Genomic DNA, 26,152 nt, shown 5'->3' with positions numbered 1-26,152 from the left:
GCTTATATCAGAAGTAAATAACTAACTGCCAGTGTTCGTAGTGACTAGAGCTACTGCTATTCTAGACGCGCTTCAGCCTGGTTCAAAGACATATGTTCATCACTATACAGTTTTTTTACCTTGGTGACTGGCAGCTGAATGTGTGAATTGACTCCACTGAAAAACATGGTAGCTGAGGAAATGTGATACAATATGAAAGCTGTGGAGCAATATCTATTGAGACTCATATATATGAAAATCATCATGCTGTGCTGTAATAATCAAGTACTAAAACACATGTGTGAACCAGCCTTCATGAGAGACAATACTGAATTTGATGAACACATCTACTGGAAGGGGTGTCCCTTATGATCTTTCTGTGTTTAGGTATTTCCATTATTATTATTTTTAAATATAATTCTCTAAGACATACCCATGGCTAATCCCATGCATCGCAGCTCTTGCAAGAGTTTGGAGAGCTGCCGGATAGCCACGGGATGGGCCAGAGAAAGAATATGGCGGTGGTGGTGGCTGGCTGGCCGGCTGGCCAGAGAAAATGATGGCAACCGGCAGCTGGCTGGCCAGCCGAGGGCCCATGACCAGTAGTTGGCTGGCCAGCCAGTAGGCAGGCAGCCAGAAAGTGGGGGTGAGCCGGCAGTGCAAAAGAAGGCGATGGAGGTGGGCAGGGAACATGAAAAAGAAGGCAACTGTGAGTGGGTGGGGGGAGAAGAAGATGGGCAGCGGATGGGGGAGAAGGTGGCGGTGGTGGCAAACTGTGGGAACAAATGCTTTGCATCACATCAGCTAGTTGTTGTTGCTGTTGTTAAAATTATATACCACACTTCCTAAAGTGGCTCAGGGCGGTTTACATTAAAATAAAAAATACATAATAAAACAATTAACAACAGAAAACATTTAAACCAGATTAAAGCTAATTAAAATTCAAATTCAAACTAGATATCATTAAAAGCCAGGTTTAAAAGATAGGTCTTTAAGGCTCTCCTGAAGTCCTCCAAGGAAGACAATCCTCTTATATTCACAGGGAGCCCATTCTGCACCTAGGGGCGACAACTGAGAAGGCCCAATCCCAGGTCACCATCAGATGAATTGGTGACACTCAAAGACTGACTCCTCCTGATGATCTTAATAAACGATGGGGATCTTGTACAGAAAGGCATTCTCTTAGGTAACCCAGACCTAAGCAATTCAGGGCTTTAAAGGTAATAACCAGCACTTTGTACTTTTCCCAGAAACATATCAGCAGCCAGTGCAACTGTTGAATAACAGGCATAATGTGTTCTCTCCAGAAAACAATACCCCAGAGACCAATCCAGCTGCTGCATTTTGAAGTAACTGAAGTTTCTGAACTATGTACAAAAGCAGCCAAATAGAACACATTGCTGTAGTCCAACCTAGTGGTTACCAGCTGGAGTACCACTTTTCTCAGGTCATTCTCCTTAAGCAGCAGACAGAGTTGTCGAATCCATCGTAGCTGGTGAAAAGTGCTTCTGGCCACAGCCTCAAGGCACCAGGGTGAGACCTGCGTCCATGAGCACTCCCAAGCTACAAGCCTGTTCTTTCTTGGGGAGTGTAACCTTGTCCAGAAAAGGAGGTTCTATCCCATCTTGCAGATTACAACCCCCAATATGAGCACCTCCATTTTGCTTGGATTCAGCTTCCATTTATTATCCCTCATCCAGCCCATTACTGCCTGCAGGCATTTAAGGGGCTAATGCAATTTCCTGATGTTTATGACAAGGAGAAATAGATTTGGGTGTCATCAGCATATTGATAAGACCCAGCACCAAATCCCTGATGACCTCACCCAGAAGTTTCATTAGATGTTAAAAAGCATTGGTGACAGAATGGAGGTCTGAGGGACTCCATATAGTAGCTCCCATTTTGAAGCGCGTCACTAAGTGTCACCATCTAAAATCTACCCAAGACATAGGAGCAGAACCACTGTAAAACAGTGCCTTCTATCCCCAAACCCCTCAGGCAATAGGGAAGTGCACAAACCTGTTCAGAGGCCCTTTTAAGGGTCTCTGAAATGGTTTGAATGACCAGCTATTCAGCCAGTTCGAAGGCGGGGGCATACCTCTAAGGGTGGGTGAGGGTGCCCTTACCTCTCCCATCACGTTTCCCCCACAAGCGCTCCATTTTAACAGCACACCAGGTACTTCCTGTTACTTCTGGCCACAGAGGACATGGGGTGGCAGGGAAGTACACTGCTGCCCCAACAGACACTTTTAAAATGGAGTGCTGGTGGGGGAAACGCGACAGGAGGGGTAAGGGCACCCTCCCCCAGCCTTAAAGGTATCCCCCGACCTTTGAGCCACCCCCTGCCAGTTCCATGCACATCCCTATTAGGCAATCCAGAAGGATACCATGATCAATGGTAAAGCCACTGAGAGATCTAAAAGAACCGGAGTCACAATTCCCTGGCAAAGGATATCTATCTGGCCGACCAAGCTCATAGACTGCCCTAAAGCCAGTTTGAAATGGGTCTAGATAATCAGTTTCCTCCAAATCCGCTTGAAGGATATGGGGACTGAATATGTGGCTAATTCCTAATAGCTTCCCCTAAGGTCACTTCACACACGACATTTTTCCTATGTAGAAATAATCTTGGAATAGGAAAGCATATGTGTACTGTCATATGTGAAGTATGGTGTGAATGTTTATTTTGCCACATTTGCTCACAGCAAAATAGATACTCATGTGGGTTCTGGAGAAATCCCCCAAAGAAAATAATGATGACTTCATGCACAACAGTGCTCAGGGGTTTTTTCTCCTACACTGAGATTATGTCTAACTGTTTTAAAAAATGTTGTTAGTAGCCCTAAGTGATCCAAACTAAAAGGGAAACTCTCATATGCACCCCACCTTGATTAAAGGAAGCAACTACTCTGCATTGCTTAAAAGCTCTCCCTGGCTGACCTTTTCAGCTTTGGATACATAGCTTATATGAGAGAAATATTATGTTTTGCCAGTCCTAAAAAATGCCTCACCCCTCACAAAACAAAAGCATTTCAGCTTTTTCTTCCTGAGCAAAATATCTTAGAGAATGGTTGAACATTGTTTCTTAAGACCAAAAAGCCATTTCTAGACTCTGGGCTTAAAAGGCGAGAGAAAAATACTATTACTGGTGAGCACAATGTATAAAAAGCAGAAGGATTCAATTTTAAAGAATGCTTGTGGCAATGAAAAAATATAACTTCGAATGAGAATCCATTCATTGAGGCCTTAACACTCATTTGTTGGAAACGGAGGGGGCAGCAGAACCCTAACGCCACAGCCAATTGGCATGTGTCAGGCAACTAGAGGTCAAGTGCTGGCTGTGTGTGTGCACTACTCCTAGACATTGTTAAAATGATGGTATTAAACAGAAGTTACATCTGAGGTCAAGTGACCGCAATAACAGGGGACACAGCGAGCCCTCAAATCATTCCCAGTGATGGAAATGACATGGAACTGACATAATATCTGAGGTGAGATGAAACGGAAATCCTCAGCAGCTGAACACTTCACCTACTGATGAGTTACCTGACCCTAACCAATCTTATAATCATATCCATGTCAAGGGGGAAGCAGCATTTTCAGGAACAGAAGGCACAGTTGCAGCATTATATATATAATTTTTGGCTCTGTCCCTGCTGCTGGAATGATGTTGTTAAAAGTTTCAATACTCTGTTTTAAACCATCCAAATCAATATCTTGTTCGCCACCACCCTAAAAAAGTCAAGCTCCTCCTTCCAGCACAAGCTCGTGTGTGCCACTTGAATTGTGCTCTGTTCATGACTTTTGGTCAACTAGCATCCCCAAATGCTTATTGAATATGTTGACATTTTTCTACATATATGTTTTAATTACATTGTTTGTAAATTAATGTAATTGGCTCATTAATCTTCAGAAGTGACTTTGATAGAGGAAGTGGATTTGATTTTTTTTAAAAATGTATATGTTGTTTTGGAAGTGGGAAACACTTTACTTTCTCTACATCTTCTAATATATATCATCTGGATTCCCTGATGTTATTAATATTAGAATAATACTCTAGAATTAATATTAGCAGTGACCCTGGGACAAGAAGTGAAGATAGGTCCCTGCCCCCACCTCCTTTTCGCCCATGGTGAAAAACAAATGTTCTCAATATGCCCTTTCTCTTGCTTCTAAACAATTTATACTGTACATTCTTCATGCACAAGAGCAAAGAGGGAGCTGATGCCCAGCCAATGGGCTCCCTCCCTCAGGGGCCCAGGGACATTTGTCTCACCTTGTTCTATCCACCAGCCCTGAATATCAAACTAATAGAATTGGGAGCACCTTGTAGGCCAAATTCTAACCTCCTGCTCAATGAAGGAAAACCAGTGCTAGAACATCCCTACCATATGGCTGTCCAGCCTCTGCTTGAAGACCTCCAGTGAGGGACAGCCCATCCTCCCATTAACTTTCACCTATAATACTCCAAAGTACATGGAACCTTTGTAGTCTGAGACTATTTCCTTCCATAGTAATCCTTAATATGAACTGGAGGGGCCATTAATGATGTCACTCATGTACAAGTTCAGGAGGATGCCATCATGGCTAACAAATAGAGTCAGGGAAGCTATAAAAGGGAAGAAAACTTTCTTCAGGAAATGGAAGTCCTTCCCAAATGAAGAGAACAGAAAGGAACAGAAAGGAAAGAGAGTTTGAGGAGCTAGATGTGTCAAAAGGTATAACAAAAACATATTTAAATATATCAGAAAACCTGCCAGGGACATGGTAGGAACTAGATGACTAATGAGTTCTTTGTATCTGTCTTCACGATGGAGGATCCTCACCATATACCCCTCCAGAATTGAGCTTCCCAGGCTTGGAGTCTGAAGAACTGGGCCAATTTAATTTAATTTAATTTAATTTAATTTAATTGTTTGTTTATTCGGTTTATATTCCACCCATCCAATAATGGCTCAGGGCAATTTACATCAAAATAAAAACAATTAAAATCAATTTAACAATTAAAATCAAAACTATAAAAACAGCATAAAACCAATTAACAGTTAAAACATTTAAACCGTTAAAAACCCTGGAGAAACAGGCCAAACATTTACAACAGTTTAAAAACCCTGTAAGGCCAGGCCAAACAGATAGGTTTTAAGGGCTCTCCTGAATGCCAATAATGAGCTCAGATTACAGATTTCTGCCAGGAGTGCATTCCACAGCCCAGGAGCAGCTACAGAGAAGGCCTGCCTTTGAGTCACCACCAGACAAACTGGTGGTAACTGGAGATGAACCTCCTCAGATGACCTTAAAGTGCAGTGGGGATCATGTATCAATTTGAGGTGATGGAAGAGGATGTTCTAAACTGCCTTGAAAAACTAAAAATTAACAAATAGCCAGGGCCAGATGACATTCACCCAAGAATTCTGAAAGAACTCAAATGTGAAATTGCCAATCTCCTAGCAAAAATATGTAACTTGGCCTTACAATCAGAATCTGTACCAGAGGACTGGAAATCTGCTAATGTAACTCCGATTTCCAAAAAGGATTCCAGGGGGAATCTGGGAAAGTACAGGCCAGCTAGCTTAACTTCCCAGGTAAATTTATGGAAAGTATATTTAAGGACAAAATTGTTGAACATATAGAAGAACAGAATGTTGTGAAGGAAAACCAGCATGGCTTCTGCAAGGGCAAGTCTTGCCTCACTAACCTTTTGGAGTTCTTTGAGAGTGTCAACAAGCATGTGGACAAAGGTGATCTGATTGACATAGTATACTTGGACTTTCAAAAGCTTTTGACAAAGTTCCCCACCAAAGGCGAGGAGTAAACTTAAGGAGTAAGTAAACTTAAACTTAAGGGGTAAACTTAGCAATCATATGATAAGGAGACAGGTTCATGTGTGGATTGGTAACTGGTTGAAGGACAGCAAACAGAGAGTAAGAATAAAATGGCAGTTTTCACAATGCAGGGAAGCAAGCAATGAGGTCCCCCAAGGATCTGTACTGGGACCAGTGCTCTTTAACTTGTTCATAAATGATCTAGAAGTTGGGGTAACGAGTGAAGTGGCCAAAGTTGCAGATGGCACTAAACTATATTAAGGGTAGTGAAATCCAAAACAGGTTGTGAGGAGCTCCAAAAGGATCTGTCCAAACTGGGTGAGTGGGTGACAACATGGTAAATATGGTTCAATGTAAGCAAGTGTAAAGTGATTCATACTGGGGCAAAAAATAATTCACATATACACTGATGGGGTCTGAGCTGTCAGTGACTGACCAAGAGAGATATCTTGGGGTTGTGGTGGACAGCTCATTGAAAGTGTCAACTCAATGCACGGCAGTGTGAAAAAAGCAAGTTCCATGTTAAGGATCTTAAGGAAGGGGACTGAAAATAAAAATCCTAATATTAGAATGCCCTTATACAAACCAATTGTGTGGCCACAATCAGAGAGTACTGCGTGCAGTTCTGGTCACTGAAGGACATTGTAGAACTGGAAAAGATGCAAAAGAGGACAATCAAGATGATCAGATGCCTGGAGCACCTTTCTTATGAGGCAAGGCTACAGCATCTGGGACTCTTTACTCTTTACTTTGGAAAAGAGGTGACTATGGGGAGAAATAACCCAGGTGTATAAAATTATTCATGGGGTAGAGAAAGTGGACTTTTTCTCCCTCTTTCAAAACACTAGAACCAGGGGTCATTCCATGAAACTGAAGGCCAGGAAATGTAGGACCAACAAAAAGAAGTACTTTTTCCACACAGCGCATAATTAATCTATGGAATTCTCTGCCAGGGGATATGGCGATGGCCGCTAACTTGGATGGCTTTAAAGCAGGATTTGACAAATTCATGGAGGACATGTCTATCAATGGCTACTAGTCTGGTGGCTATAGGCCATCTCCATTGCCTCTAAATACCAGTTTCAGGGGAGCAACAGCAGGAGAGAGGGCATGCCCTCACCTCCTGCCTATGGGCTTCTCAGAGGCATCTGGTGGGCCACGATGTGAAGCAGGATGCTGAACTGGATGGGCCTTGAGCCTGATCTAGCAGGGCTGTTCTTATGTTTTTACAAATATTGAATGTCATATATATGGAATGTGTTAGCCCTACAAGTTTTCTAGAAACTTGGAATTAATTCACACATATATGTTTGATCACATGATACCTGACAACTGAATAATTTGATGCCTTGCAAATGAATGTGTAAATTGTCTAAATCAGTGATCTTCACTATTCTTCCAGCAGGAGTTACCTGGACAAAAAGACTTCAATGTGAGAGCCATTTCTCACTGTGTTGACCTCCACATGGTGCTGCACTTTTCTTAGTGCTGGGAAGACCCTATAAGAGAGAGGGAACCCTCTATTAAAAGCTCTAGAAGCAAAGCCCTGGGAACCGCTACACTTTCCAGCATTTTGTGCATGCCTTCCAAATGGTGCAGCGGCTCAAGAGGGTTCTGTTTTCCTTAAAGTAGCCCCACACACACACCAGTGCTGAGCAAAGTGCAGCACTGCACAATGAGAATAGTCATCTCTAGGGGGGGCTATACAGACTATTCAGCTTCGGCCAAAGCTTCACACAGGCCCAATAAGCAATTAGTCACATCACGGGACTGTCATTGTAGGGGTGTGAGAACTGGATCTACCTCAAGTTGGTTCGAGCACAAACTAGCTTGGTTTGAGGGCTTGACCTCAAACTGGACCTGGCCCAGTTTGGCTCGAGATCAAGCCAAACCCCACTGGGCCAGTTCAGGCCAGGTCTGCCCAATTCAGGCCCAGTTTGGGAGGTGCCAGTGACATTAATTTTGTTTTTTAAAAAGGTGGACTTACTGCCATCGAGGGCTTCAGTGGCAGGGGGGTCTCTGTATCTCCCCCTCCCCTGCTGGCCTCCCCCTGGTCTCCCACAGGCTGATTTGGCCCATTTCAGGGCCATTTTGGCCCTCTTTGAGTACACAGCAGCCACCATGCATGCATGCAGGCCATTTGCATGGCTGGACCCGGGAGAGCGGGGGGGGGAGCAACTCAGGCCATTTGTGTGGCCAGACCAGGACTCATGAGACTGCGGGGGAGGGTGGTGGGGGAAGGGAGAGATGCTGGAGACCCCTCCAACAGCTGCAGCAGTACCCCCTGGGGCCAAAGAAGCCCTCAGTGGCGGTAAGTCCACCTTTTTAAAAAACAAAATTTAATGTTGCTGGCATCCCTGAACTGGGCCCATACTTGTTTGAATGCGAACCAAGCTGGGCCTCTTGTTCAGGTTGCAAAAACCAAACAAGGTTTTGTTCCATTCCAACTGGGATTCAAACCGAACCAGGCAAATCGATTCCATGCACATCCCTTTGCCAGTGGCTCCCACACCTTACAATGAAGACCATTGGTCTAAATTGTAAATCATTATGCCTGATATGGTGTGAAATGATATGAAATGTCAATCCATGACATGTGATATATAATGTTTGTTTCACACATACAGATCATCCATGTTGCCATCATAGAGTGATAAGCATTCATGCATGATTCAATCCAAGCTTGTACTCATTTTAGACACAATGCAGATTTTTCCTGTCTGGGCAGGCACTTGGTCCAATGGTTACTTAAAATACATAGATCTATATGTAGACCTCTCTTAGGTCTTCAGCACAGGCCCTGTGTGCCTTACCTTCAGTGATGAGGTGGGTGAGTACATGGGACAGGACGTCTTCTGTCATTGACTTTGGAACTCTTTCCTCAGGACGTTCTCCTGACACATTCCCTTGTTTCCTGCCACACTGTGAAAACTTCCTAGTGTCAAGGGTGCTTGAGGGTTAATTTTATTGGCCAACATTCAGAGTAACAAAGAGCTGGTTCAGCAGATGTGCTGCATGCACTATGGGTGTGGGATGATTTTCCTTGATCTCCCCTTCCTTCTGAAGCCCATTGTGCACCCCTAAAATATGGCCCTGAGGGTCATGAAACCCTCAGGGGATATTTTCAGGAGTCACAATAACCTTCAGAAGGAAGAAGAGATCAATGAAAATCACCCTTCTCTTCTAGTGTATGCTTGCCTTCACTGCAGCAGTGTTTTGTTAATCTGGACGTCGGCCATTATTTTCCTCGTGATTACTTTGTGATTTTCTTCGCTTCTGTAAATTCTGTTGTTTTTATTTATCTGTTCACTTTACCTTTTTTTAAACTTCGTTGTTATCCACTTTGTATGTACAATATGAACAGAGAAGCAGTTAAAATAATACAAAATACGTGACCTTTGGCTCTGGGATAATGTAGGATATGAACCCACCCAAGAGAGCATGTTTTCAAGCCATTGCCTTCTTTATGTCCACAAAAAATTATTCAAGGTAGGCCATTATTCACATCATACAGACATGGAAGAAATTCCTCTAAGTTCAAAGGGACATTCTTCCCACTAAGCAGCATGTGTAGGCTTGCCGTCTTAGCTTTTTCACAGTCTGTGCAATCCTGACCTGCCTCACAGAATTGTTGTGGAGATAAGGGCGATAAGAGTGACTTGGAATCTTTTTTGCTGATCAAGACCTTGAAGCCAAATTTCTCAGATTCGATGAGCACCCTATGCATTGATCAACTAACTCTCTCTCTCTCTCTCTCTCTCTCTCTCTCTTAATGAGCTCATACTAACTGGGTTTTTAAAAGTTCAATATAGTATTTTTTTTTCATCCCTGACAATGGACGTATGAGAGTTGGACTATGCATTTGCATCACAGATAATTTCTTTGGCTTTTTATTGAAATAGAATCATGAACATGAAAAGCAAACCAAATACACAGGGACATGTGTGGACTACCTTGTCTCCCTCTATCACTGCCCACACACCCCACGCCTACAAATATTTGCAATATTTTGCAGGTTGATCCCTGAGACAAAAGTACTAATTGGAGTCAGCTGTCAGATGAATCAGCATGTATTCAAATCAAAGACCGACCAAGACAGGCTACATTAGCTCGTTCCTTGTACCTGTCAAAGCTCCAAAGAGATTAAGCATCTGACCCCTTCATCCCTAACATTGCTCCACAAGAGACGTTTCTGTCACTATTTCTGCCGCTTGGCTTTCTAAGATGCCACAAAGCCTGGGGCGACCTCTGCTACATTTCAGTCTTGTTTATTGATTTCTGACCCAGTGCTTAATAGTTTTCCCAGTCTCCCTGAATGGCTTTTGTAAGCAATAGGGTTTGTACATCTCCTCGATCAATACCTTTTATATTTACAATAAAATTGAAACTGCTTCTGCTGGGGGTGCAGCCCGGCATTTGTCATCCTCCAGCAAGGGAAAACTATGTCATTATCTGAATTAAAACATTTATTTCTGATTAAGAGAGTGTCCTATCTCATTAATTTTTCCCTTTCCAATAGAAAGGGAATAGAATCTTATTGATTTTTGCACTTTTACACATCTCCACTGCTGGGAAGATAATTGAGAAGTTAGCCAGAATAAATGAAGTTTCAAGTCTAGCGGGCCAGCCAATACCTTCCAAATTCAAGGTGTTTTTATGAAGCTGGATTTTAATTTGTTGGCAAGCTGAAGCAGTGGGACTTCTTCAGCTGAGTAAATTGGATTAAGAGTAGAGTCTCCTTGAAGCATGTCTTGGCAAATGCTGAGGGGCTCATTCCCCCAAGACAGCAACAGACTTGCTTCAGATTTATGTTGAGACAGCTACCAAATTGCCCTCCTTCAAAACTCAAATTTGTTCCCGGAAGCATGGATTAGTTGACCAAAAGCTTGCTAAATTAAGTTCCTTTCATAGCATCTCTGGCTCTGGCCTTAAAAGACAACTGAGATCTAATCAGAAGTTGAACTAGACCTTCAGAATTTCTACACCAATTAATCACACTTTATATTATACTAGCCGACCCCGCACAGAGCATCTGTGCACTCTTTGGGGCCGGCGGTTCCCTCTCCCCCCCCCACCTTCTGCCCCAGTCTCCACTTCCAGGCCCAGCCGCCTCTCCTCCCCACCACCACTTCTCCCCCCCCCACTTTCTTCCCCCCACCCCTGGGCCTTGCTGCCGCGGCTGGGCTGGGCCCACCGCTGCCTCTGGCCTCTGCGGCCAGGCCTGCCGCTGCCGCGGCGACCAATCCTCATGGGTGCACCTCAGCCAATCAGGCCCGTCCACCGCCCAGCCAATCAGCTGGGTGCTGGGACCCACATTCCAAGGCACACCCAGGAGAATTATATATATAGATAAGTAATGGGATCAAATCCAAACTTCATTAGGAAAGGACTCCCTCCTTTTAGAAACCTTTCTACTATATCAGCATTAACAATCATACTATGTTAGGCTCATTGTGCTACTTTTAGGATATCTCTTCTGTACATAAACACTATATGCTTTCCCAGAGCCACATGGTGCAGTGGTTAGAGTGATGAACAAAGACTAAGAAAGAAAGGAAAGGAAAGGAAAGGAAAGGAAAGGAAAGGAAAGGAAAGGAAAGGAAAGGAAAGGAAAGGAAAGGAAAGGTTGTCCTGTCGAGTCAGTGTCGACCACAGACTTGATCGAATACAGGAGTGGTTTACCATTGCCTTCTCCCGCGCAGTGTGAGATGATGCCTTTCAGCATCTTCCTATATCGCTGCTGCCCGATATAGGAGTTTCATCCCCATTCAGCCATAAAACTCACTGTGACTTTGGCCCAATCATTTATCTCCCTTCCTAATCTACCTCACACAGTTCTGAGATATACATAACCATGTACACTGCTCTGGGCTCCTTGGAGGGAGAGTAGGATATAAATGTAAAAATAAATCATACACAAATACAGGACCATTTGCTAACTTTTACTGTACTATGGGAAACACATATATCAGGCAGCAGCAATACAGGAAGATGCTGAAAGGCATCATCTCATACTGCGCAGGAGGAGGCAATGGTGAACCCCTCCTGAATTCTACCAAAGAAAACCACAGGAGTCGAAATTGACTTGATGGCACACTTTATCTTTACCCTTTACTATATGAAGCAAGGTGTCCACAAGTATTTATTATGATAAATTTAATGCTGCCTCCTGTGTATGCAACGTCTAGCTTCCAGAAACAGTGCATTCCATTTTCTGATTAGTGGACAACAAATCTCTGAAACAAACAAAATACTAAGGGTATTCACATGTACAGCCTAACCCAGGCTAGGGCAGCCCAGCCTAGGTTAGGCTAAGTGTGTGATGCGCTGAGAGTGAGGACACTCCTGGCACTGCCCCCTATGCCAAGCCCCACTTCTTGACCTGGCATTTTGCTGAGGTTAAGTGAACCTGTGGTTTGCTTCACCTCAGCCGGTGATCGTCTGGGTGATCACTGCTGGGTTAAATGGCTTCCCCCAGTGCACTGCCATTTCCGGGGGAAATGAGCAGCTGGCACACTTGTGCCCAGTGATGTAGTTGCAAATTCAGAAGTGTAGGCACTCTCCATAACAGCCCCCATGGCCATGCCCACCCTAACAGCCAGAGAAGCCAAGAAGTACCGGTACTTCGTCCCTGCGCATCCCCCCTCCACTACACCCTACTTGTGCCCCAGGGCACCCTGAGATGTGGGATGGGGAAGTTATCCCGCTCGCAGTGTTTTCCTTTGTCGCACAACTGCTCATGTGGGCACGTGGCACAGCAGAGTGGAGGACGGTGCCAGGGAAGGCAAGTGAGGGAAGGCAAGTTTCCCTTCACTGTGCCACTGCTCATGTGGGCATGGATGGTGCCAGGGAAGGCAAGCGAGGGAAGGCAAGTTTCCCTTGCTGTGCCATTGCTCATGTGGGCACGCAGCACAGCAGAGTGGAGGACGGTGCCAGGGAAGGCAAGCGAGGGAAGGCAAGCAAACCCCTGCCTTCCTCGCAGCCTGCCCTCCCGCCCCAGCATAGTCATGAGCATGTCTCATGACCATGCTGGTCATGAGACATACCTCACTGTCTGAATATTAAATATTACTACTAATTAGATGTATAAAGAAAACCCAGACACTGAGATTTGTTTCCTCTACTTTCATACTTTGCTGTCAACTTGCATATTAAAAGTTGTAGTAAAAACCTTTAGGACACACCATTGTCATTATATGTCCTTTAATTATTGCCATTTGTTGGCAACAAAAAACTAACATTCTCCATATGTCTCACAAGTCTTTGTTAGTTTTCAAGAAAATAAATTAAAGATCCAGAGAGCTGCTTAGGCTCATGCATTGGCTATTGGACTGAGTCCAATGGATTTCCCCCCCCCCCCCCCTTTGAACAGCTGACTCCCACCTTCCTCCCCTGTCAACTAACTGCCTTTAAGATTACCCCCCCCCCCCCGCAGTTTCAAATGCAGTTTACCAAGAGCCATGGAGGCGGGGGGGACCCCTTCGGTATGAGAAGAAAAAAGTGTACTTTGGGCTTATGAAAGTAGTTTTGTGGCACACATACACACACATGCACAAGAAAATTAAAGCTTTCCAAAGGCATCTGCTATGACACATCAATGGCAGTAGATTAAAAATGGTGTGAAAGTGGAGGACTTAATTTCTTACTGCATTTTAATGCATGGTCCAAAGTAGCCAAGTATGCAAAAGGTTGAATGCATTTATCACAAACAGTTCTGTTTTCTCTCTTTATACCAATGAGAAATTACAAGATTACCAATGACCTTCCTCCCAATGAAGCCTTGTAATTATGGTCATTTGTTATACAACAGAGATGAATGGATGGGATTTACATGGAATAAAAATATTATTTAAGAGCTGTACTATTGATATGGGCAATGTAATCCCAATTTATTTAAATGCTACAATTGTATTGGTAATGTATTCTTCGCCAGTTAACCCTATGAGTCTGACAAAATTTCAATGAATACTATAGTGTTCTAAAATCCATTTTGTGCTATGGTTACAGAATATCATACAAGTGAAAATATTTAAAGGCAAAAGGATACAGGCCCTACAAATAGAATTGTTCTATTTTACTCTCTTTACTGCCTCCGTTGATTCACAATTATTATGCTGAGAACATTTAGGAAATTTTAAAAAACCTCTAATGTTTAACAATTCCTTAAAATCTTATTTCTTCGGGTGTAGATTACACATTCAGTTGTTGCATTTACATTATTTTACAGCTTTGCCTTTTGCTTATTTAAGATGCTGTGTTGAAACATGTTTAAGTGATTTTTGCACAAAAGAAGGATGAAAGATTTTTTAAAAATAAGAAAGCAGACTGAAATCTAATCTGTTCCACGGAATGTATTGTAAACTGGTGTTACATGAAATAGTTTAGATTAGCTCTTTGTTGATTTACACACACACACACACACACACACACTCTCACTCTCTCTCTCTCTCTCTCTCTTTCTATATCTCTTTTGTATTCTAAACATTTGCCCCAAGCTGTCATTATTCCATGTTCATCGACAGAAGAGTTATAGTTTGCAAAAACCTATCAGGTAGGCTGGACACCAGATAATTGAGGTGATGATCAGCACTAGCAAAAGACAATTGATAGTGAAAGTGTCAGAGGCTGTACCTAACTAGATCTGTACCCTCTGTCTCCTTTAGCCTTTCTCTGGAATGGACAGAATATGGAATAACATGGACATGTCTGATGTGCATCAATAGAAGGTATGGCAGTGCATAATACGTCTTAGCAGAAATATGATGGGTATATCTTTTGACACTGCAGCAGGTTATTAAGAGAAGCAGGAACCATTATGAGATTATCCTGACCCTCCAATACATTTTGATCAAAGTCTGCTTAAAAATCTGAGACACCACTGGACAGTTCTATTCTACACAAACATAGCAGGGAATCAGGAAGGCAAATGTGAACGCGAACAGAAATCTAATTCAATATTTAACAAGTTTTTCTTATGTAAAAGTGTTGACACACAAAGGAAGCTGTTGTGAAGGAGGGAGAAGTTCTTTCTTAAGAAAGGTTTTCCACAGTTGCACTAAGAGACTTAATTTAGAAAATATAAACTGACTTTTAAAAAACATGCTTTTGAGCCACTACTGTTCTAAAACTCTGGATATGTTTGGAAATCACATGGGTGTATTAATTTCGCATGCCCCTCTTTTCTACTAAAAGGTGAACTGAAAGATACCTTGTGCATCCTATATAATGGCTTCAAATCAAAATGTTATTTTAAAATTATTGCCCATAAATTATAAAACAGAAATGATAATATTTTTACTCAGCACAAAGTAAAACTTGTTCTGCTTTATGTTTGCCCCACTCTTATCTTCTTTTCAGACTTCTGTTTGAGACAAGTGCGGCTATTTCAATTATCACCTGCCTAGCATCTTTCTTGTTTATTTTCTGCACAGCTTTTAAGCAGGTAAATGAGATCAGCATCATATGGTACGATAATATATGGTACGATAATATATAACATATTTTCTGGTTAGAATGGCTACATTAGAGCCAGTAATAGGATTTATCTGGACTGGAAGTGGCCGGTGCACATGTGCATGTCACGTCATGCACATGTACCAGCCACTTCCTGTGGCCGGGGTGGCAAGGAGATATGCTGTCACCCCGCACCAGCGGTTTTTGAAACAGCCCCAGAGGGGGAAATACAGCAGTGTCGGATAAGCACCCTCCTTGCCCCTTAAAGGTAAACTCTCCTCGACACCAAACCAGCTTGAACAACAGACTTCTGAACTGCTTTGACAGTCCAGAAAGGACTGCTGAACCTGGTCAGGGCTAATAATACTTTAAGCATCATGTGCAGCTTGGCCCTTATCCAGAAACTTATTTGCAATGGGATACTTTCCATAGTGACTATCTATTGCTTTGCAAAGCCTCTTATCTTCTCCAGTTATTGCATCATCTACTGTATTCTTCTGTAAAGCTGCACTTCTAAACCAAGTTTCATGCCAGCTCAGTAGCATATGTTTGCCTCTCCCTTTCTCTTTAAGGTCAATAGCCTTGGGACTGAAGTAATATCAACTAGCAGGAAAAAATATACTTTTAAATCTGATACTATGAAGAATGTACTTTTTTAAAAAATTCTATGAATTCTGTGTACTTTGAAATCAGCTGCTATGCCACTTCATTGAGAATTTACCATAATTTTCCTGACAGAATATGGAGGTAATCCTTGATTAACATACAAACTATTTCAGAAGTTCAGAGTTCAGTCTCCTCACAAATACTAGCTATACGAATAATAGCTTTGTATGTAGATATTTCAAGGTTTAGTCTCTGACATCTGCAGATATGGTTGGGGAATGACCCCTAAAGAAACTCTGGCAAGCTACTGCCAGTCTGTGTAGACAATACTGAATAAATGAATCAAGGTCTGACAGAAGTTCCATATGTTTATATATGACCAAAGTCTAGAAATTCATTCATGAATTCTCTAGTGTTTGTAGCTATATGACTAAGCATAACAGACATCATGTGCAATTCAGTTCTACTTCTTCCTTTCCTTCACAATGTTGAGAGACAGTGTCTGTTGATTTAATATAGCCTATAGATTGATTTATGACCAAGGGATAGATATAATGATTGTCATTGGAATTACATTGAAATGAGGGTGACATCGCTCCTTTCCCACAAGCCACTCCCCGTATGTCCTATAATTCAGGTACAGAATGACAATAACACTAGCTATGAAATTTATGTCCATGATTATAAATTAAAGGTTTTCTTGGCTAGACCTGCAGAAGTGGTGTAAATTTGCAATTTCCAAACAGCGTTTATGTCACTGGATTGGGAATATGATCTATCAAGCTTGCTGACAAAAGAAGTATATAACAGGTATCCTGCTATGGGATCATAGGAAACCTTATGAGTAAATTCAGCCTATAATGCATTCTTGCTAAGACAGCAATGTCAGAAGTGGATACAAATAGTAGCAGTAGTTTTGTAAGGATGGAAACAGTCCCCAAATGCTAAGGAAGACTTGTCTCAGCCAATCTTGCCTGAACAGTTTGAAATGACCTGTGTGTGGATTTGTACATGCCCCTCATGAACATAAGCCTGCTTTTCTCCATACGTGTGAAAGCAACTTCCAGCCCTGCCATATAATGATAAAGTGTCACTGTTGACACCCCAAAGTATCATATGTTCTGTATTATGTTACACTGTTGACACAATCATGAGAATGTTGTAGAAGTAGAGCTGCTTTTACGTATATAGACAATAAAATTTGCTTTGGCTTAGTATTTATGAAGTTTCTTGGAGAATGCTGGGAAAATGCTTATCTGTTTTCCAAGAATTATACTCCAGCATATAATGACAATGGTACAATGTGCAAAGACATGATCACATTGCCTTCCTGAGAACTGTTCTTTAGTTTCACCTGCCTTTTGCCCCCCTGCCCCCTGCATCGGACCAGCTGTGATGGAGCACCACCGGGAAATCAGATAACCCATTTGTGTTATGTCACTGTGACACAGTGTTGTATCAAAATATGTCCCCAAAGTCCACTAAAAGGCCAAGCATTCTCCATAAGGGCAATGACGGGCAAAGAAGTGGCACTGTTTTGGCTTCAACTTATTGAACTGGTGTGAATTCTGGGTATGCCAACTCCTAGCAAACCTGGGGAGCTTGGAGGTGAAAGGGAAGAAACAGGGTACTGTTAAGGTTGTTGACTGGCTTTCAGACAGAGGCACACGTGCAGCAAAGATTGTTCACACGTGCAGCAAAGATTGGGCTTGACTGCCTTAGCCCAATCTTTGCTGTGCATGTGAACCGTTGGGAGCCATGCGCCTTCTGGTGGTGGCATGGTGCAAAGCCGCCTCTGGAGCCCACCTGCAAAATGAGATCATTTTGTTGATCATCTTGCAGCCAGGGCTGGGAGATTGTGGGGCTCCCAGCCAGCATCAGGTGGGGGATCCCCATAATGCACCTTGCACTTGTGCAGTTTATTATGAGATTCCCAAGGGATGGGGCGATGTGTCCTGGCCCCAACCCTCTGCCACTGCTGGGGAGAGCTGGGTGTGTGGGCATGCGAATCGTGTGGGCATGCGATCCGTGCACCCTTCATGGACCTGGCAATCGTCTGTGGGGGAGGCAAGGTTTTACAGCCTTTCTCCCCAAGCGCCCCAAGCCCTTTCTCACAGATTGTGAGAAAGGGCTCAGAGTCTTGGTCCTCTTTGCACCTCTCCTGACCCCAAATGAAGAACACAGTGAAGTTACTGAGGCGCTTCACACAATTGGTGTGAAGCACCATTCGGGGTAGTGCAGGGAGAGTGGGCTTAGCCTTCTCCCTGGACACAGGCAGAGAGCCATCCTTCCTGGATGGCCGGATCGGATGCCCACACAACTGCCAGCTCTGGCATGGAGCTGGTAGAGGCGGTGGGGATCGGGGGCCTGCTGGTTCCAGGAGGGACCCCCAGGGCCGGGAGGCTTGTTTCAGCCTCCCGGCAGGGTCTCCTTATGTGCGGAGTCGAGTCGTGGCAGCATATGGTCAACAAAATGAGATTAGCAGATAGGGGGCCAGTTTAAGGGGAGTGGTCGTTTTTGTGGTTTGCAGCCAGGAACCACGTGGCTCCCATGGCAGCAGATGACCAGGGGAAATCAGGCTAAGCTCCATTAGCATTTGACATTTCCTTCTAATTATAAACATCTTTGTTCAGATTTTGCTAAAGGAACTTCAACTAAATTCTGAAACTTCAACTTGCCCACATTGTAGGCAAGAGCAGGATTTTTATAGCCAAGAGCAAAGGTTCCCTGAAAAATAGCAGTTGCAGCATAAGAGCCCCTGGTGGTGCAGTGGTAAAACTGCCGCCCTGTAACCAGAAGGTTACAAGTTCAATCCTGACCAGGGGCTCAAGGTTGACTCAGCCTTCCATCCTTCCGAGGTCAGTAAAATGAGTACCCAGAATGTTGGGGGCAATATGCTAAATCATTGTAAACCGCTTAGAGAGCTCCGGCTATAGAGTGGTATATAAATGTAAGTGCTATTGCTATTGCTAATGGAAATGCTGTGACAACCCTATATTGTTGCAGCAAAACTGGGCACTATGAAGATAACTTTTTATCAAGATAACTATTTTGTTTTGTCAGGTTTTTAAATACAGACAAGGTGCATCTAGATAATTTTGGCTCCTGGACCTGAAGGGCTTCAGATCCCCACCACCACCACAAGGACCCCCTCAAATTTTTTTTAAAGGAATCCTCTGTTCTGGGGGGCCTCCTGCCACCTCACTACTGCCTGTGCCCACCACTGCACTGCTCCTTGTCATTTTTGCCTTGTCATTTCACCATGTGTGCAGCAGGGGTGAGGAATGACCTGAGCAGGTGGTGGCGGCAGCTGGTGGAGGGCGCAGTGGCTGGTGGGTCTGTCTGTCTGGGCGTTGAGCATGCCTGCGTAGTGGAACTACTGAGCGTCACAAGCCCGTGACATCACGGTCTTGAGATGCTTGATATTCCCACTGCGCAGGTCCGCTCAAGGCCCAGATGGACGAGCCCACCAGACATTGCGTCCGCCACTGCCGCCGCCACCATGGGAAGGGCCGAGGCCTGCTTGGCTCACCACCCACCCCCGGATCCGCACATGGTGGCGGCAAAAATTACAAGGAGTGGCGCGGTGGGGCAGCAGCAGTTGCCGGCAGTGACGGGGCAACAGGAGGCCACCCAGGACATTTGGAGGCTCCCCCGGACTCAGGAGGCCATGAACCAGGGCCCCAAGGTCTGGGCCCTAAGCACCTCTGAATACAGTCTGATATAAATCTAAAAGAGGAGGACTGTGTGTTGTGCATATTACTAGAGAAGAACCATGAGCCAAAATTTCAAAATCCCTTGTTAAACTTTGGAAATGTTAAGTGAATCTTTTATGATGGGAGACAGCTTCTTCAGAAGTCATCCCTCAGAGTTGTTTACAACTCAGAGGGAGGTGCAAGGCTATTACTGTGACCAAAGAATGAAGACAGATCTATGCTAGGATTTGTCTCATGTTTTTCAGAATACTAAAGGTACTCTTAGTTGATTGAAGTGTGCGGTCCTATTCCAAGATGGCAGAAGCCCATTTGGGATGGATATATCTGTTCTAACCAAAATGTGCTCATTATTGCACACCAGTCAGCTCCAGCAGTGTAGGGAGGACATAGGTGGCCTGTGTCCGGGCCTCCCACCCCTCAACATGGTGGCGGGCCCCATGGGGCTCTCCTTTCCCCCTTCACATGACAGAAGATATAGCGGTGGCCTCCCTGACAGAGCAGCCCAGAGTAGGCTGCCCTGCACCCTCTGCTCAGCTGTATGGCACTCAGTGGGCAGAATGGCACTTGGCTGCTATGCCAACCACTCAAATGAATGTGCAGGTGGCCACATGAGTGGTGACCACTCAGCTGGCCAGCACAGCATGCATGGTGGCAGGGGCGTACAAAGGTTGGAGCTGGCCCAGAGGCAAGATTTTAAAATGGGCCCCTTCATGTGCCACAATAGAACATCATCCTAATTTTTTAAAAAGTTTTTGTAAATTGTGGACGACGCAAGTCATTTAATGGTACTAGAGAAAGACATGCTGTTCTGGTAGCTCCAGGTCTTAACACTCACATCAGTTTCAGAGGCTGAATACAACTAAAGGAAGCCTTGGCAGGTTCGTGGCTGGGGGAGTCAGTCATGTGACTTGCCTCTGGGGCGAGGGCCCAAGGCAGTGGGCCCCCAGACAACTGTCTCCCCTTGCCCTATTATAGTTACGCCCCTGCACGGTGGCCAGCTAAGCAGGAGGACAGATCACTCTAGGAGGTCACTGCTACGTGTGAGGCAATGCTGGGAGAGAAAGAGTGCCACTGTGGTGGGGAAAGAAGTTGTGTGGAGGAGCCGCATAAGGATCTGGAGGCAGCCCCAAGCAGAGAACCTCTGCAGGATTCCTTGAACCCATGCACACAATTACAGCTCCACTCTATGTCAGCTCACCTATATTCTGTCCCTAGCTTTGTCGAGACACCAAACAGTGCAGAAGAAGCATTGATAATCTGTATTACACTGTCAGTGAAAGATTCATACCTGTCATTCAAAGTTTAGGCAACTGGCAATCCAAATAAACTGAGACTGAGGTACCATATATGTCCTATAAGCAAAACTAGACATCAGCTGGTTCTATAATCCTTTTAAAAAGTTTAGTTTGGAATAAGAACATCTAAATCCTCAACCGCTGTTGCTATGGCTGAATGCTATGGCTGCATTTATAATCTGAGAAGCTTCCAAGAGATGACCACTTTTCTGAAGTAAAAAAGAAGATTGGGTTACTCATGCATAAATTAAGTCTAAAGCTAAGTGAGAAGAAAATCTATTTTAAATCTGCATTAATCTTTTATAGGCTTTTCCTTTTGTCATAAACAGTTTGCAACCACACATTTATCACCAAACATCATGTAAAACCTTTCACTCAATAATCCAATTGCTATCACTGTAATATATTCAGTGACAACAGTTCTCAAATGGGCCATTTTATAACCTAGGCAAAGGTTAATCATCCTTAGCTTCTTAAGTGTGATCCAACACTACTACAGCTACAGAAATTTTTTTACAAATTTGAAATAGCTCCTGGTTTTATGGTTAAATACAGGATTGGGTCTTTACTAATATTCAAACATTCTGCCCACAAAGTTTACAGAAATGCAACTGTGGGTGACTCGGGTTTTGTTTTTTGTTTGTTTGGGGGGAGGGTTCAGAGCGGGGCATTCAGCTTGAAAGACTACAAAAGTTTTTTCAGAAGCCCCTTAAAAAAACATAGCTTACATAAACTATCAGGCAATCAGAGATTAAAAATAGGGCAATCAGAGATTAAAAATAGACTTAGAACTCAAGTAGAAAACTCACTGTTTATCCATGTCCTCACTAGTGGTGGTGGTCAGGAGTCCCTCTTTTTAAGTGGATGGATTTGAGGCAGTCAGAACATGATATACATCACCTATCCTTCAGAAGCTTATAAAAAAAAAACCCTCTGCTTATTTAATGTGCAGATAACACACTTGTAAGCAATCAAATTCAATAATGTTGAAAATTGAAATGAGTTGTGTATTATTAAAGAAAGTAGAGCATGTTTTCAATTCAACAAAGGGAATCAACAATAAAAACATATTTGTTTGTTTAATTTAATTTAATTTATATACTGCCTGACTCCAAAGGCTCTAGGCAGTTCACAAAAATAAACGCAACAGAAACAAAGTAAGAAAAACTGTTAAAACAATTTAAAACATTCCAAGATTACTAAAAGCCTGGCTTTAAAAAAAATGTGTTAAGAGCTCTTTTAAAAGCTGGTAAAAATATTAAACCACGTCTATAAGGAGTGCATTCCATAGCCCAGGAGCGACCACAGAGTAGGCCTGTTCCTGAGTTTCCACCAGACAAGCTGGCAGCATCCAGAGATGACCTTAATGACCTTAATATGCGGTGCAGATCATGCAGAAGAAGGCACTCTCGCAGGTAACCCACTCCTAAACCATTTAGGGCTGTAAAGGTAATTACCAGCACTTTATATTTTGCCAAGAAACCTATTGGCAGCCAATGCAATTGTTTTAAGACAGACATAATATGGTCTCTACAAGAAACCCCAGAGACCAATCTAGCCATTGCATTTTGGACAAACTGAAGTTTCCAAACTACATAGAAAGGCAGCCCCATGCAGAGCACATTGCAGTGGTCAAGCCTAGAAGTTGCCAGAGAGTGCACTACAGTTCTGAGATAATTATCTTCAAGGAATGGATGTAGCTGTTTTATCAATCGGAGTTGATAAAAGTCACTCCTGGCCATAGCCTCAACCAGAGTTAGGCCTGGGTCCATAAACACTCTCAAGCTACGCATCTGATCCAGAACAGGAGGATCTATCATGTCCATCAAAATATGACCTCTTACCATGAGTACCTCCATCTTGTTTGGAATTTCAATTTATTATCCCTCATCCAGTCCATTACTGCCTGTAGGCAGGCATTTAGTTGGGTATGGAATTTCCTGATGATGATGATGATGATGATGATGATGATGATGATGATGATGTCATGGAAAAATAGATTTGGGTGTCACCAGCCTATCGATAACACCTGCTCCAAACCACCTGATGATCTCACCCAGCAGTTTCATGTAGACATTAAAAAGCATAGGAGATAGGATGGTATCCCTGATGGGACACCATACAATAGCTCTCATTTCAGAGATCAGCTATCTCAAAGTGTTACCATCTGGAATATACCAGAGAGATAGTGTAGAATGGAAAATTCCTTTATTGTTTTTTTCTATTGTTTTCTACTGCTGAAGTTGGTGATGAGTCACTTATCTATCAAGGGCAGACAGGGTGGGGGAAGTGGGTATGAACGGACTAGCTTCATTAACATAGGCGCCAGATGATAGGATCACTTTAAACTGTAACTCGTCCTGTTTCTTAGAATGTGAAAGAATCTTCTCTTAATTTGCTTATCTCTTTTCTGTAAGACCGGAATTCAGAGCAAAGTCCAGCCCAGAGGCAAACACATGTGTTAATGAAGTAAACTAATTGGTTCTAGGGCAAAATGTTAACGCCCAGATGTGTAACAATGCCAAGGTTTAAAACCCCAAAAATCGGGGGATTCGGGGCTTCTTCTCTGGAGGGCCGTGAGGCACCAGGAAGGGGTCACAGCGCTGTAATCAATAAACGGTGATATTGCTTCCTTCAACCATCCTTGTCTGTCTGGTTTATGCTGACTGGGTTCCCCCAGGTAACAATAGGAGGAGAGCTGGTCTTGTGGTAGCAAGCATGACTTGTCCCCATAGCTAAGCAGGGTCTGCCCTGGTTGCATCTGAATGGGAGACTTGATGTGTGAGCACTGTGAGATATTCCCCTCAGGGGATGAAGCCGCTCTGGGAAGAGCAGAAGGTTTCAAGTTCCCTCCCTGGCTTCTCCAAGATAGGGCTGAGAGAGATTCCTGCCTGCAACCTTGGAGAAGCCGCTGCCAGTCTGTGAAGACAATAGTGAGCTAGATAGACCAATGGTCTAACTCAGTATATGACAGCTTCCTATGTTCCTATGAGCCACTGCAAAGCAGCACCACCTATTCCCAAATCCTGTAAACAATCCAGAAGGATACCATGGTTGATGGTATTGAAAGCTGCAGAGAGATCCAAAAGAACAAATAGAGTCACACTCCCTCCATCCATTTTCTGATAGAGATCATCCATCAGGGTGACCAAGGATGCCAGTTTGAAATAGATCTAGATAATCAGTATCTTCCAAAACTGCCTGGAGTTGATCAGCCTCTCAATTACCATGCCCACCCAAAAAAGGTTGGACACTGGCCTATAATTATCCATCAATGAGGGCTCCAGGACAGGGTTACAATTTCCTCCTACAATCATGGAGGATGCATTTATTATGTCAACTAGGCCATCTCTAACAGCCTCCCTGCTAGATGTTATAAGCCATGTTGGGCATGGATCCAAAGGACAAGTAGTAGGCCAAACACTTCCAAGGAGCTTGTCCGTATCCTCAGGAGTCAAAATTGAAACTGATCCATTTGAACTGAGCCAGAAGATTTACTGGACACCTCTACAATCTACCCTGCCATAACTGTGGAGTTCAAGTTGGCCCAAATGTAAGAGATTTTCTCAGCGAAAAAGAATGTAAATATTATGGCAAAAATTAAGGGTCATAAAAGTCAAGAGACCAAATGGCTTCTAAACAATCAGAAGCTTTTGTACCACTGCAGAATCTTACAAATTCAGTTAGCTTTGCCATAGTTGCCACATCCTGAAACTTAAAAAACCACTTTTTCACCATTGGTAACTTTGGGACTTGCCAGCCAATCCTTGGCAGCTGATATTTCTGTAGTTTTCAGATTTCTGTTTAAAGAAAAATGTTCTGCTTTCACATCTCCCTTCAAATATCTAAAAGTATACATGCCAGACTTAAAGGCAGGTAATATCCATTCATTTTAGTGGTGTTGAAATGAATTTATTACAATCATATGTATGCTTGAATAAAAAAGACAACCAAGAACTAACAATTGATTAAAGTAAAAATTGGAGAATACAAATAGAATTCAATTATGAAATATTATTTGTACAATAAACCTAATCCATATGATGTGTTTCAAAGGAGGATGGGAAAGACACAACAAAATAAGATCTTCAATAACCCGTTAGAATAATAATTGGAACATCAGATATCATTTGCAAATACGAACAGTTTTTGAGTATTTAGTTGCCTTCTTGTAAATCCTCTTATGATAAACTTTAGGTATTTCTACTCTAATTAAAATGCTAGGCCTAATGAAACTGTTTCTTTCTTAGCATTGTTTAAGCACCCATTTGGAAACTCTTAAAAACATTCTGAGGAACAGACTGAGTAAGAAGTTGCTACACCAAATATTGTATACGAATCAATGTAGTTAATCATTCTCATCTAGTAGTTCAGGCTCAAACAAGGCAGGACAATTGCCCCAGTGGCAATAGACTAGCATTGTCAGCAGACTCTTATGACTAGGGTATGTTAGCCTTACCACTATACCTTAAGCATCCTAGATATTAACTGATGACACAGCACTATTTAATCTCCTTTATCCCTCTTGAGAACCTCTTATCTTTCGTCTATTCCCACATAGACAAAAAGTTTTTGTCTCACTGAACCTTTTTATTGACCGCAGTTGTCACCCCTGATCTGACCGATGACCTTATCTGAATATTCAGATGTATTGCGGATCACAAGTTCAAATGATTTTTTTACCCTCTAAAAGACCTGTTTTTGTAGTGAGCTGATTATAAATGACAATATTACAAGGGCTGTAATTGAGATTCTACAAACAATTCGCACCTTGGAGCTATAGGCCTAATGTATACAGAAGGGTGAATGCTGATGACATTTCTTTCTTTTTTCTTTTCTTTCTTTTTTTGCAGGGGGGGCAGGGGCAGGTATATGCCTGGATTGTGTATAACTGGTATCAAGACAACTACCTCCAATTGTAAAAAGTAAGGATATGTAGAACAATTTCTTTTTCCTGAGTGGCCTTGGGGACACCCAACCCATCATATAAACAGAGATTCAAATAAATGAACCAATTGGCTTAGGTCTTGTCTACTTTTGAGACTGTTGCTTTTTTCTGGATTCCCTTGCCAGTTCCACCGCTAGCTGAGATGAGCATCTTGGTGACGTCCTCTGTCCCTGTATCTAAATGCCAAGGACATAGCTGTTCTCACTGGCTTTATTCCAGATTTGAAGCTTAGTTCATCTAGAAACCTTTAAAAGCTTTTAATTCAAGGCCCTTTTATTCAAGCAAGCATTTTGTGGTGGTCAAATGAGTTCATGTGTTCACAAATTCTATTAG

The 26,152-nt window shown here is 43.0% G+C and overlaps 1 long non-coding RNA gene across 1 annotated transcript in view; it reads right to left on the bottom strand.

Moving 5' to 3' along the window:
• LOC128324537 (uncharacterized) overlaps positions 1-8,856 on the bottom strand; it is a 30,833-nt gene extending 21,977 nt beyond the window's left edge. Inside the window, exons 1-2 of the long non-coding RNA XR_008306919.1 lie at positions 8,615-8,856; positions 7,214-7,300 (exon numbers count right to left, since the gene is read on the bottom strand). This is a non-coding gene — a long non-coding RNA (uncharacterized LOC128324537). The remainder of the gene's footprint in view (positions 1-7,213; positions 7,301-8,614) is intronic.
• Positions 8,857-26,152: the final 17,296 nt, after the last annotated feature.

The sequence above is a fragment of the Hemicordylus capensis genome, chromosome 4 (assembly GCF_027244095.1).
Source record: "Hemicordylus capensis ecotype Gifberg chromosome 4, rHemCap1.1.pri, whole genome shotgun sequence".
Taxonomy (NCBI): Eukaryota; Metazoa; Chordata; class Lepidosauria; order Squamata; family Cordylidae; genus Hemicordylus; species Hemicordylus capensis.
The sequence above is the reverse complement of the archived record's forward strand: the minus strand, read 5'-3'. Positions and strand labels throughout refer to the sequence as shown.